Consider the following 13,523-nt stretch of genomic DNA (forward strand, 5'->3'; position numbering starts at 1 on the left):
AATTCCAAACAGAAGATGCTATAAAGAAAATGTTTGCATGTATTTGGCCGTTCCTGTCGAAAAATAAATCTTTGTTCGACGGTAACTGGGGGTAGGGGGCGGTCTCTATTTCATAACTTTATTTAGTTACCAGATAATTATGCAGCAAAAATGCCCGGCGATGCCTGGGTTTGTAATAATTGTGAGAAACAATCACTACTTTTATTCGTTCTCTGCTGTAACTGAAACAACTCAAAACACGCCGCTTTGACTTGATTAAAAATAGAGCTTCTTTCTAACCCATAAAAGTAAAATGGCAATAAGTATGAAAAACAAAATAGTACTCTTTTAGAAACGAAAAAACGATACTTAAGCATGTACAAATTTGAGGAATTTTCAAAATATGAAATTAAACTTCACTTGTTTAAAAAGATTTATCTATCTTTTTTTTTTCGAACATAATCTAAAACCTTCTCTATATTGCTATTGAAGTACAAACTTTTAAAAAATGTAGCCGCCCGTTATTCCTTACTGCGATTTAAAATGGTATTAAATTTGCATTAATCGTATTAGGATACCTTAAATGAGGCTCCCCCTCCCTACTTTGTAAACAGGGGTCTGGCCAGAGGATATTTGGGTCCGTTAACGGACCCTTCACAAAAATCCAATCAACCAAAACGGACCTTTCACAAAATTCCGATCAACCAAAACGGACCCTTCACAAAATTCTTAAAAACAAGATCGGATCTTTCACAAATTGTTTATTGAAAGAGCAAATGTGAAAGCAAAATAACGCATATTTTTGTGTATAAACCGTTAATTTTTGGAACCTTTTCTGAAGTCAAATTAGAGGGATCAGCTTATACAAAATCGTCTAATTTTGCAAAAAAAAAAAAAAAACACCGGCACTCTTGCAATGCTCCTGCAAACGATAAATAATTGCTACTGCAAATAAATATAATGATTGTTGTTTGTTTTATCACAGCTAATTAGCAGCGGTGTTGTTGTAAACTTTTCTGAAAAGGCGTTGGTAAGCATTTTCTCCTCCCTCATGATTTAATAAACAATAATAATATATATCTGCGAAATGAACTTAAAACTGCAAAAGGATAGTAAGGGTGGGGGGGGAAAATATGATCGCTTCAGATAGGGTTACCAACTTAAAAATTATCACCACTTAGAGTCTGGCATTGAACCTTTATAATGACTGGATTAGAAAAAATTCTCATCATTTTACCAGCTTGTCAATATTTGCGTTTTTAAGGTGCGGTGCGATGTTTAACTATTATTTTGGGAGAAAATTATATGGGTTTTGATTTTTTGATGCTAACAAGGATGATTAACTTTAAATAAACTCTTTTAATTACCGTTTTTTTTTCTTTAGATGTCTACACTTTGAAAAATGCAATCCTTTAACATCCGATATGAGAATCATATTTTGTTCTTTTTTCAAGCTAACTTCGCTTTATTAGGATGCAAATAAATGAAAAGTCTTTTTATTTTTGTTAGATCTCTCATTTCAAGTTTTAAAAGCAAAATTCCATTCCCTTTTATGAGGATAGATATAGATGGTTTATTTATTTATTTATTTTTTTGCTTCAACCGTGTATACAGATATTAATGAAATGTTTATCATAGGACTCTAAAATGCAATTTTAAAAATAATTTAATCAAAAATATTTCTTTTACAAGCTGTTTTTATACTTTTGATGCCTTTACTTTGAGAATTGCGATCTCTTTGCATCCACTATGGGAATCCGATTTTTCGAATTTTTTTTATGTTTAGTACGCTTTGTAAAAAGGTAAACAATTAAAATATCTTTTTATTTTTGTTAAAATCACGGAATTTATAAGTTTTAAAACGAAATTCTGTGCTTTAAAAGTAAAAATTTGGCAATTGTTTGAATTTAAAGACAAATTAATGAGTTTTTTGTGCTGTTTATGGATTTGCTTAATTTAGTTGGCGAATTATTTTACGTGTTAACAAAATTAAAGAAAGAAATATTAAAGAAATGGCGATGTTTGGTTACATGGTGAAAACCGAGAAACAGTATTGAGTAGACTTTAGCTTCAAAAACAGCAACAGTTGAAAAAATTTCCAAATGCCTTAGCTATTGAAATGATTCCACAAAAAAAGTTTTTCTAGATTCCTGCTGATCGATTAAATACCCAGTCAACAGAAATAAATATAAAAAAATGCATTAATTGCCTCAAATGCTTTAAAATTGAAAATAATCAGCCAAATCCATGTATTATTTGCCAATTTTGTGCAAAAATCTTACTTCAAGATTTGACTTGAGAAAAGCCTTGAACAGTCACGAAAAGCAAAGATAATCAACAATACAACAGTTGTCGCTATTGACAGGGAGTTGAGATGATACACTTAATACTGTATTGAGTTGAGGAAAGCCTTCGAACATGGAACTAAAAAGCTCATAACTCGTTTTTTATTCTACTTAGAAATTTCGAAGAGATGCCATCATCAGCAGAAAAATCAGAGTTTTCGATGGACATATAATGTAAATATGTGCAAGTATTTTTTCATCCCTATATTAGAGAATTTATACAAAAATTGTGTTTTATTGCTCCCCTAAGGGGGTTTTGCCCCCATAGCAGGACGAAAACTACCCTATGTGTTATTCTGATGCATAAGCTATATTATTGTAAAGTTTCTTTAAAATCCGTTCAGTAGTTTTTGCATGAAAGAGTAACAAACATCCATTCATCCATACAGACAAACTTTCGCATATAGTAAGATAACTTTTTGGTTATTTTTAATAATAAATGAACAGTATTACTATGATTAATGTACTTTTTATATTGAAAGTACGGTAGATAAAAAAATAAATATTGAAATATGATATTTTCAAAATATATATCATGATATATTTCAGATCATGATTTATATATTGTGATTTTCGTGATTTATATATCGTGATGTATATCGGCAAACCCTGTTCGGGGGTGATGTAAAATAAAGAGTTCACGCAAGCAGGGTATTCTCAAGGGCAATGCGAAATAAAGACTTCACAATTTCAGTAAGAGACGGACTAAGTGAAAAGAGTGCAGTAGTGAATTGTTGTATTTTCCCTATGTCGTGGGATAAATGCTCATTTTTAAAAAATATGTAATATTGTTGCAGAATTTTTTTTTTCCTCGAATTAATTCAAAATAAGAGCAACATGTAACAAAAAATCGTAACAGCAAAATCGAACCCTTTGCGAAAATCATGATCTCAGAAGTGAGCCCTTTCTGTGAAAAAGAATAAAAATTGAACATTTTTTAAGGTAATAATGTTCATTCTATTTCATTTTTCTCCTGTTTATAATTTTTTTTTTCAAAATGAACGGTAAAACTTTCCCAATATTTTCTGAAAGTAGGATCTTGACTTAGATGCGGGTGGGTTTTCGTTGTGAACAATCAGAGAAAAGGCAACCTTCCTTTACAAGAATTGAGGAACAGAACTGCTAACATTCTTCTTTGAAATCTTCCAGCAGGTGATAACATATGTATAATCTGATTACACCAGGAATTCTTTCAATATTTCATTTTTAATACTCTCTGTTGATGATATACGATAAAAACAAAAAAATAATGGAGGATTCCCCTCAGCTGATCAAGTGATTCAAAGCATAAAAATTCTCTGAAATAATTTTTATTTGCAGATGCCAACCAAAAACCCATTTACAACCAGATCAAGAATCAAATTTGCAAAACATTGTTTGTACATAGAATGTGCTTTTAATGAAATTAATAATGCATATAATGTAAGAAGAAATATTACAATTATAGTAAAAAGAAAAATATTATAGTAAAAAGTAATTATAGTAAAAAGAAAAATATTATAATAAAAGTAATTATAGTAAAATTAAGAAAATATTTCTGTCTTCAATTGTTGAAATTTGCAAAATACACTACACAACTTTCATGATTGTTAGGAACTCCTTTTTAAATGCAAAAGAGTTGAGCTTATGAATGACAAGAATTATCTCGTCATTAAGAAAAATTTCGCATTTAATATAAGATCAGGGGTCTGGCCAGAGGATATTTGGGTCCGTTAACGGACCCTTCACAAAAATCCGATCAACCAAAACGGACCTTTCACAAAATCCCGATCAAACAAAACGGACCTTTCACAAAATCCCGATCTTACAAAACGGACCCTTCACAAAATTCTGATAAACAAGATCGGATCTGTCACAAATTGTTTATTGAAAGAGCAAATCTGAAAGCAAAATAACGCATATTTCTGTGTATAAACCGATAATTTCTGGAACCTTTTTTTAAGTCAAAATAGAGGGATCAGCTTATACAAAATCGGCTAATTTTGAAAAAAAAAAAAAAAAAAAAATCGGCACTCTTGCGATGTTCCGATGCTCCTGCAAGCCGATAAATAATTGCTACTGCCAAATAAATATAGTGGTTGTTTGTTTTATCACAGCTAATTAACAGCGGTGTTGTTGTAAACTTTTCTGAAAAGGCATTGGTAAGCACTTTTCTCCGCTCATGATTTAATAAACAATAATAATATATATCTGCAAAATGAACTTAGAACTGCAAAGGGATAGTAAGGGTGAGGAAAAAATATGATCGCTTCAGATAGGGTTACCAACTTCAAAACTATCACCACTTAGCGTCTGGCGTTGAACCTTTATAATGAGATTAGAAAATATTCTCATCATTTTGTGGGCTTGTCAATATTTGCGTTTTTACAGTGTGGTGCGATGTTCAATTGTTATTTTGGGAGAAAATTATATGGGTTTTGATTTCTCGATGCTAACAAGGATGATTAACTTTAAGTAAACTCTTTTAATTACCGTTTTTTTTCTTTAGATGTCTACATTTTGAAAAATGCAATCTTTTAACATCCGAGATGAGAATCATATTTTGTTCTTTTTTCAAGCTAACTTCGCTTTATTAGGATTCAAATAAATGAAAAGTCTCTTTTTTATTTCTGTTAGAACTCTCATTTCAAGTTTTTAAAGCAAAATTCCATTTTCTGTTATGAGTCAAAAATTAAAATGCTGAATAGATGGTTTATTTTATTTTATTATTATTTTTTTTTTTGGGGGGGGGGGGGGTCAACTGTGTTCACAGATATTAATGATATGTTATCATAGGACTCTAAAATGCAATTTTAAAATAATTTTATCAAAAATATTTCTTTTACAAGCCGTTTTTATACTTTTGATGCCTTCACTTTGAGAATTGCGATCTCTTTGCATCCGCTATGGGAATCCGATTTTTCGAATTTTTGATGATTATTACGCTTTGTTAAGAGGTAAACAATTGAAATATCTTTTTTTTTTTTTGTTAAAATCACGGAATTTAAAAGTTAGAAACGAAATTTCGTGCTTTTTAAGAGTGTCTTGGGTCAAAAAGTTGAATGCTGAACCCTATTCTGAATTTTGTTTTATTTATTTATATTTTTGTTACAATTATTTTAAATACTGTGCAGAAATATATCTAGTATAATTTAACATAATGCAGAATGGTAGATAAATATTGATACTTGAAAGAGCGATGCCCCCCCCCCCCCCGCCAAATATCAGAAAAAAAATCCAGAATGATTTTCTCGTCATAGAAGAAGAAAACAGTCAACTTTAAGTTTAATTGATGCAGTTTGTGCCATCTCTAAATTCTAAAATTTCGTTTTAACAAAAAAAAAAAAATTTTTTTTTTTTTTTTGCGAAATTTTTTGATTTTTCACAAAATTAATTCATTTTTCACAAAATTATTTGATTTTTCACAAAAAACGGACCCTGTGAAAAATCCTGGACAGACCCCTGAAGATGCTATCTCATTTTCATAAAAAAGTTAAATGGGTTTGACACCACAGATAAATGTTAAACCTGCATTTGATTTTCAATTTAAAAAATGTTTCTTTTAAATTAATATTTTATTCATATTACTCTCGCATGAATTGTATGAAACAATTTTTACTTTCAGGTGGAACATGCAACACTTCGAATGCAGTTGATAGAAAGTATTTCATTTGATAGATTATCACAGTTAAAGACAGATCAAGAATGTAGGTCCAATCCCGATTTGAAGCTGTTTTCTATACAAGAAAATTCTAATACCAATGCTCGTTTAAATTCACATGAGAAACAAATTAAAGATCAGAAGACACTTGCTCTTGATTTACAAAATGAAAATGCTCGCTTACAAATGGAAAACAGAAAGCTGCTCAGAATGAAAACATATTGGGAAAAGGTAATGAATTTTTGTGCAGATTTCTTCTTAATATTTCAGAAAACAAGTGGTAAATTTAACTGTCGCCCTTCACCCTGACTTGCAATTTTGTTGGTTGCTGGCAAAAAAAAAAGAATTGTGTGTATGTGGGAGAGGTTAGACTAACTTTTTTGTTATCTGAATTTATTTTTCTTATTTGTTTTTACTCTATTACCATTGTTTTAAATGGCCCTTTATGTATAGCCCCCTCAAATTTTCTCCTTTTATAAAGTTGAGACACAACATTCCTTACAGAAATTTGTTTTAAACCTTTAACTAGAGCTTTTTTAAGGAATATTCACTAGGCGACGCAAGTTTAAATATTAAAACCTTCCCAATAATGTTCCTCTTTTCTCAACAAATGTGTGCATCTATCGTCTCCTCAAAGTGGTATTCCTGTCAAGGACGGATCCAGAAATTTTCGTAAGGGGGGTCAAGTTTCAGCGGCCAACGCTATATCGTCTAAAACAGAGGTTCCCAACCGGTGGTTCGCGAACCCCCAGGGGTTCGCGAGGTGCAGGAAGGGGGTTCGCGAAAATTTCGGTGCAATGGCGGATTTTTCCTAGTTTGGTAAAAAATTATAAAATATTCAATTTCACACATAGTTACTAAATCTTTTTTTTAAATTTGAAAACGCGCCAGACTCTTGTATTAAAGCTTAAAAAAAAAAAAAAAAATCTTTCAGCGGTTTTATAATCTTGGTTAAAAAGAAATTTTCTCATTTTTTTTTCGATAGACAACAAAAAGAGATATCCTTCCTTCTTTATTGCGAGGCGCCATGCAGAAACGTTGTATTAAGCTGTGGCGGGGATCACGATGACCTTAAAAAGGCGCCACCGCGTGGAGTCAATCAAACAATATACATAATATACATATGTCGAAAAAAATAAAGAATTCTCAAACAATGCATCATAGGGGTATTATTTCTAATCTGGTTGAAATATAACTCGGGAATTTCCGTCGAATTCAGTCATCGAATAGCAGACATGACAGCAAAAGGCTTCAAACTTAAAATTTATTGCTGGATTTTACCCATCTGTTCGTTTTCAAAAATATATAACATCAGCATGCTCATAGTTCTGGGGAAATAGTTGTTAACAGGACGTATTTAGAGATACTTTAGAGATGCTGGAAAACAAGTGATTTTGTTTGTAATTGGTTTTGCTACGTGAACTTGCTACTCTGTTTGTGAAGTTATAATCGTGTTGGTAATTTTTATGATTTAATAACTTTCTGCTGTTATGGATCGATGGTTGAAAACTGGTAGTTTGGTTGAGCGACAAATGGACAAGCAGTCAATCGATCAACCCTCAACATCAGCAGTAACTTTCGAATCAACACAGGATATTGAAATAGATAGCTGTAATGAACTGCCTCCTCCCCTGACTAAACAGAAAAGTGAACTAGGGGAGAAAAAAGGAAAAAAGCGAAAATATGACAGTGACTATTTACAAATGGGCTTTTATTTTACTGGAGAAGAGTCTGAACCTAGACCGCTTTGTCTTCTCTGCAACGAAGTTCTAGCGAAGAGCAGTTTGAAACCGTCACTTCTGAGAAGACACCTCGAAACAAAGCATCCGACACACAAGGACAAACCTATCGAATATTTTAAAAGAAAATTGGAATATAATAAAAAGTGTAGCATCTCTACGTTCCTGTTAGAATCCAACGAAGATAGTAAAATGGCCCTTGAAGCTTCATATTGAGTCAGTTATAGAATTGCAAGATCTGGACAGCCACATACAATTGCAGAAAATTTAATTGGACCGTGTGCTAAAGATCTTGCTAAGTGTATGCTGGGAGAAAAGTCAGCAAAAAAAAATTAACCTGGTTCCGCTATCAAACAACACAGTATCACGCAGAATTACTGATTTGGCAAGTAATGTGGAGAAAGAACTTGTGAATAGAATAAAAGAGAATAATTTTGCGATTCAGCTTGATGAGTCGACTGATGTAGCAAACGCTGCAATATTACTTGTCTATGTTAGGTATATTTTTAACGATACAATTAAAGAAGATGTACTATTTGCAAAACCAACACAACTGGAGAAGCAATTTTCGAACTGGTCAACAGTTGTTTTGAAGAAAATGGAATAGATTGGTCTTTGTGTGTGGGTGTGTGCACGGATGGTGCAAAATCAATGACAGGAAAATTTGTTGGCTTTGTGGTGCGAGTAAAGAAGATCAACGAGAAAATTGAATGGACTCATTGCTGCATTCATAGACAAGCATTAGCATGTAAGCGTATTCCCGCAGAATTATCCGCTACTTTGAATGATGCGGTAAAAATTGTAAATTTCATAAAATCACGTGCCACAAACTGCCGTCTATTTCACGCGCTTTGTGAGGAATTGAGAAGCCTTCATGTTACTTTACTTCTTCACACAGAAGTTAGATGGCTTTCCCGTTGCAAAATTTTGACACGCTTATTTGAATTGAAGTCAGAAGTCCAAGCATTTTTTGTTGATCATCCATTTCACTTGTCCACTTGCATACTCGATCCTCTTTGGATGCAAAGGCTTGCATATTTAGCTGACATCTTTTCAAAATTAAATGAATTAAATCTATCCTTGCAAGGTGCAGTTGTTAATATTTTCGTTGTATATGATAAAATTGAAGCTATGGTAAAAAAATTGAATTTCTGGATCCAATGCCTGGAAATGGGTGAGTTTTCTTGTTTCACTTCTCTTAGTAGTTTTTTATCAGAAAACTCAATGAAACTTGATGAAAGCGTTAAAAGAAATGTATGTGAACATCTGCAACATCTTGAACTAACTTTTGACGAGTATTTTCCTAATAGGCGTAACGTCCCTCTCTCAAACAACTGGATACGCAATCCTTTTGAAGGAAATCCATGCTTAGAGAACACCCTGACATTACCTGAAAAGGAAATGCTCATCGAGTTATCCTGTGATAATTCATTGAAAACTACCTTTAAAGAGCTCTCGTTAATTGACTTCTGGCTCAGTGTAAGAAATGACTATACCGTTTTGTCCAAAAAAGCAATTCGAATTTTATTACCATTTTGTACAACATATCTGTGCGAGAAAGGATTTTCCTCCTATACTTATCTCAAAGATAAATACCGAAGCAGATTGAATGCAGAGCCTGATTTAAGACTCAAACTGTCAGACATTGAACCAAACTTTCAGTTTCTTTGTTCCGTCAAACAGCCACAAATATCGCATTAAGGGTTTTTTCCCCAATTTAAAGTATGCTTAAAAAAATAGTTGGTTTATAAAACTTCTTGTTTATAATTTTTCTTGTAGATGTAGTTTTAACTTTTTATTAATGTTTGCACTTAATGATATTTTACAATTATATTTTTGTTTATTGCAATCAAATGCTGCAAAAAATGGAAAGCAAACATGCTGTTTTTTTATTGTTTCTTACATGTTACTAATTTCAACATCAGGGGGTTCGCGAACTTTTTTGCCTCTTTCAAGGGGTTCGCAAAGAGAAAAAGGTTGGGAACCGCTGGTCTAAAAAAAAGACCGAAAAAATATCAGTTTCGCAGAGACTCCCAAGGGTGATGGCGAACATTCTCATATGCTACGGAACATCCCCCCTCCAAATGAAAGCAAAACCCTTCTGAATTCTTCCCCCCCCCCCTCTCCTAAATTTTCCAGTGGCGTAGCCTGCTCCATGTTCCCTCAAATTTTCATCCCGTTTCTTAAAGCAGACAAACTAGTCACGTTAATATGAGAAAACAGCTATGAAATAATTGGAAAAAGCACCGATAAAACACACACGCTAGACAGTGGTCTGAGGTGGAAGAGTGCTCTGAAAAAACGTTAAACTCTTTAGAGGTGATTGTGCATTTGAAATGAACAAAAACCCAAAATAGCATAGCCCAGTAAACAAACCCAGTCAATCCTTTGAATTATGACGCGCTGAGCAGAAATACCTTACAGAATCAAGCTAAAAACAGGTCAACATTGATTCCGTGTACCTACTTTTTTTTTTTTTTGATCTGAAAATTTGAAGTTTGGTATTAGTCTTAGCAAAATTCCTGTCACAGGGGGGTCAGCTGACCCTTTGACCCTCCTCTGAATCCGCCCCTGATTCCTGTAATCAGTACTGTTTGTTCTAAGGTGACTGTATAGGCCTTCTGATTTAAGAGGAAGCCGATATATGAACCAACCGTAAGTGTAATATTAACTCCGAAGTAAAGGGGACCAGGGGGTTTCTCCCCCGGAAAATTTTCTAATTTGTTATTTTAAAAATGCATTTTAGACGATCTTTGGTAATGTCAGAGGAGAAAATTTTCGGTGGCACTCCCCTGTCTATTTTTCGAAATTGTAGCTCCAAGAATGCAGTTTTCGACCATCTTTGATGTTGTTAGAGGGAGACACGGAGAAGAGATTTGAGGGCCCATCTAGGAAATTTTTTCTGAATCTTGTAATACCCCGCCCATTTTTCGAAATTGAAACTTCAAAAACTGAACATTATCTCCAATAATATTAAGAAGAGGGAAGTTCGGAATTTCTCCGGCGGACTTTTTTTTGCAATTGTAGAGCCAAAAACGCAGCTTTATACGATCTTTTCGTGATGGTATGTGGAGGAGAAATTCGAGGGCCCACACTAAGAAATTGTTCTAAGTTGCAGTCTTAAAGATGTATTCTAATCATCTTTGGTAATGGTAGGAGGGAAGAGGTTTGGAGCGTAGCCCCAAAATTGTAGCTCTAAAAGCCTGTTTTAGACGATATTGGGTAATGTTAAGGGGAGGAGAGAATAAAAGGCTCATCTCAGGAAATTTTACCAATTTATAGACTTAAAAAACGCATTCTAGACAATCTTTAGTAAAGTTACGGGTGAAGAGATTCTGAGGTCCACTCCCAAAATTTTTTCAAAATTGAATTCTTTAAACTGCCAATGTAGGCAGACCAGCAATTTTTCAAAATTAAAGCTCCAGAACGTAATTCTTGAAGACTTTCAATGATTTTAGGGAGGGAAGAGTTCTCCCCGGAAACATTTTGAAACCCAAGCGCTTAAAACAAAATTTAAGCCTATCTTGAACGATGTTGGTAAAAAGGACAAATTCCCTCCCCTGGAAACTTTTACAAGTTAATTTTTAAAAGGTGGTTTGTAGACGATCTACACACATGAAAAAGAAAATGCTATTAAGCTATTTAAATCAATTTTTGTCATCCGAAAATTCAGTACAGCGTGTTCTTGTTCTTTATAAATGTAATCTTTACTAATAATAATGCTGAAAGTCTGTGGGTCTGAATCTATGTCTGTGACGCGCATAGCGCCTAAACCGTTCGGGTGATTTTTATAATATTTGTCATAAAATTAGTTTATAGCATTATCATAACATGGAAGATTAAACCCGACATTGATTTATATTCTTATTAGACTTCCAAGAAATAAAAAGGATTTCTTCATATTTAGCTCTAAAAAAGATTTTTTCATATTTAGCTCTGAAAAAGATTTTAAACTATTTTTGAAACTTTTTCAGGGAGGTAATGGCTATCCTCTCATTGTTTTCCTTATTGTTAGACTTTGTATGTCTTATAAGCAGAGGTGCCGACCTAGGTAGGGTCATTTTCATAGCGCAGACTGCGCCATTAAAATTTGGGAGGGGAGGGGGGGATTTTTTCATTTGGGGGCTTTTACTTTGGGGGATCTGCGCAATATTGATCGGTTTTGCCCTTGCACTTAAGGGGGGCACCCCTGTTATAAAGGAATATTTTTGCGTTTTTTCTCAAAAAAAAAGGGGATTTTAACTTTTCTTGAAATTTTCTCGGAGGGAGCCATGGCCCCCATGGCCCCCTCCCTGGATCCGTCCATGAAAAATATTCAAATTGAACAATTAGGGATACCCAAAATGTAACAGGGGCCTGGAGCTGGAGTTTTAAATTTTTCTCTGCTCCAGGGCTCCTCTTGTTTTTATTAATAATTATTTACTTATAAAAAAATTATATTTTCCCACTCCTTTAAGTGGACTTGGAAATTGATATCTTTTGTAAGTAGCCGGTGGTTGCAGTGGCGAATACTGGGGGGGGGGGGGGTCACATGACCCCTCCCTACTGCTCCGGGTTTAACCCAGAACAGTATTTGAATGTTTGCTCGAAAAAATTAAAAACTTGATCGAAACCGTAAGAAATGGATACAAGGAGGGAAGGGGGATCATGGGGGTCGTGATCCCCCCCCCATCAAAATCTGCGACAATATTTTGTAATCTGCTTTAAGGTTCATTGCATTTGAGTAGTGAAAATAAGTGCTTTGAAAAAAAAAAAGAAAAGCCGAACCGAAACCATAATAAGAGACAGTAAATAATTTAGGAATTATATTTTTTTTGGGGGGTATTAACTGTCACTTTTCTATTTATAGTATGTAGACAGTAAAATAGCTTGTCATGACAGTCTCCAGTGCTGTGTTTAGGAGCCAGTATAATGAAAAGTAACAAAGAAGTGTGTGATGCCCGATCGCTTTTTATGCAATAAATTTAATCAACGATGGTTATTGTAAAACTGGATCCAAAGCAGCAGGCATCGCTTCAATCGATAAAACAATTAAGTGTGTAAATAATTTTTTTAATGTAAAGTCTCTGTAGGTTATAATTTCTTTCTGTTGTAATTTTTAGATAGTTTCATTTTTAGTTGTGCTGAGTTTATTTTTAAATGTGCTGTAAATAGTTAATTAGTTTAAATCAGTGTTTTGAATTTAATATCGTGCAATAAATGTAAAATTCCAATGTTGTGGTAGTGCAAATCCTCATTATACAAAACTTCTGGTAAACTAGCCCCGTTCGTTAGAAAAGACCTACTTATAACAGGGGTTCCCAATTTTTTCCGACTCACAGAACCCTTTGATGAATTACTATTTTTTCGCGGCACCCTAATCTATTTCAATAATACACGCATATTGAAAATATGAACAGCTTGCGGCACCCTTCGCCCCTCCTTGCTGTTAGCATTTTAGTCAAATTTCTTTTAGATAAATAAAAAAAAATGAAATAACCCACTGTTATTTCTTCTAAAATACATTTTTGCCCTATGCAGATCGTGTTCGGTCAAATTGCTCCGATGTAAACAACAACATTGAATCGGTAGTGACGTCATTCGGACGATTCACTCATCTGAACTGGATTGGGTTTTGATTAGTTCTGTATATTTTTTCAAAATGTGTCTATATTTTTTTTTAAAAATGCCCTATATTTTGTCAGTTGGTCACTTGGATCCCTGATAAAACAGTCTGACAAATGCAACATTTTTGTTTAAATCCATTCGCTTATAATGTTTTGATATTTTCTTTATATAATAAAAATTACAATTTAAATAATGAAAATTACCTCTGAAACT

The sequence above is a fragment of the Uloborus diversus genome, chromosome 4, assembly GCF_026930045.1.
Source record: "Uloborus diversus isolate 005 chromosome 4, Udiv.v.3.1, whole genome shotgun sequence".
In the NCBI taxonomy this organism is placed as follows: Eukaryota; Metazoa; Arthropoda; class Arachnida; order Araneae; family Uloboridae; genus Uloborus; species Uloborus diversus.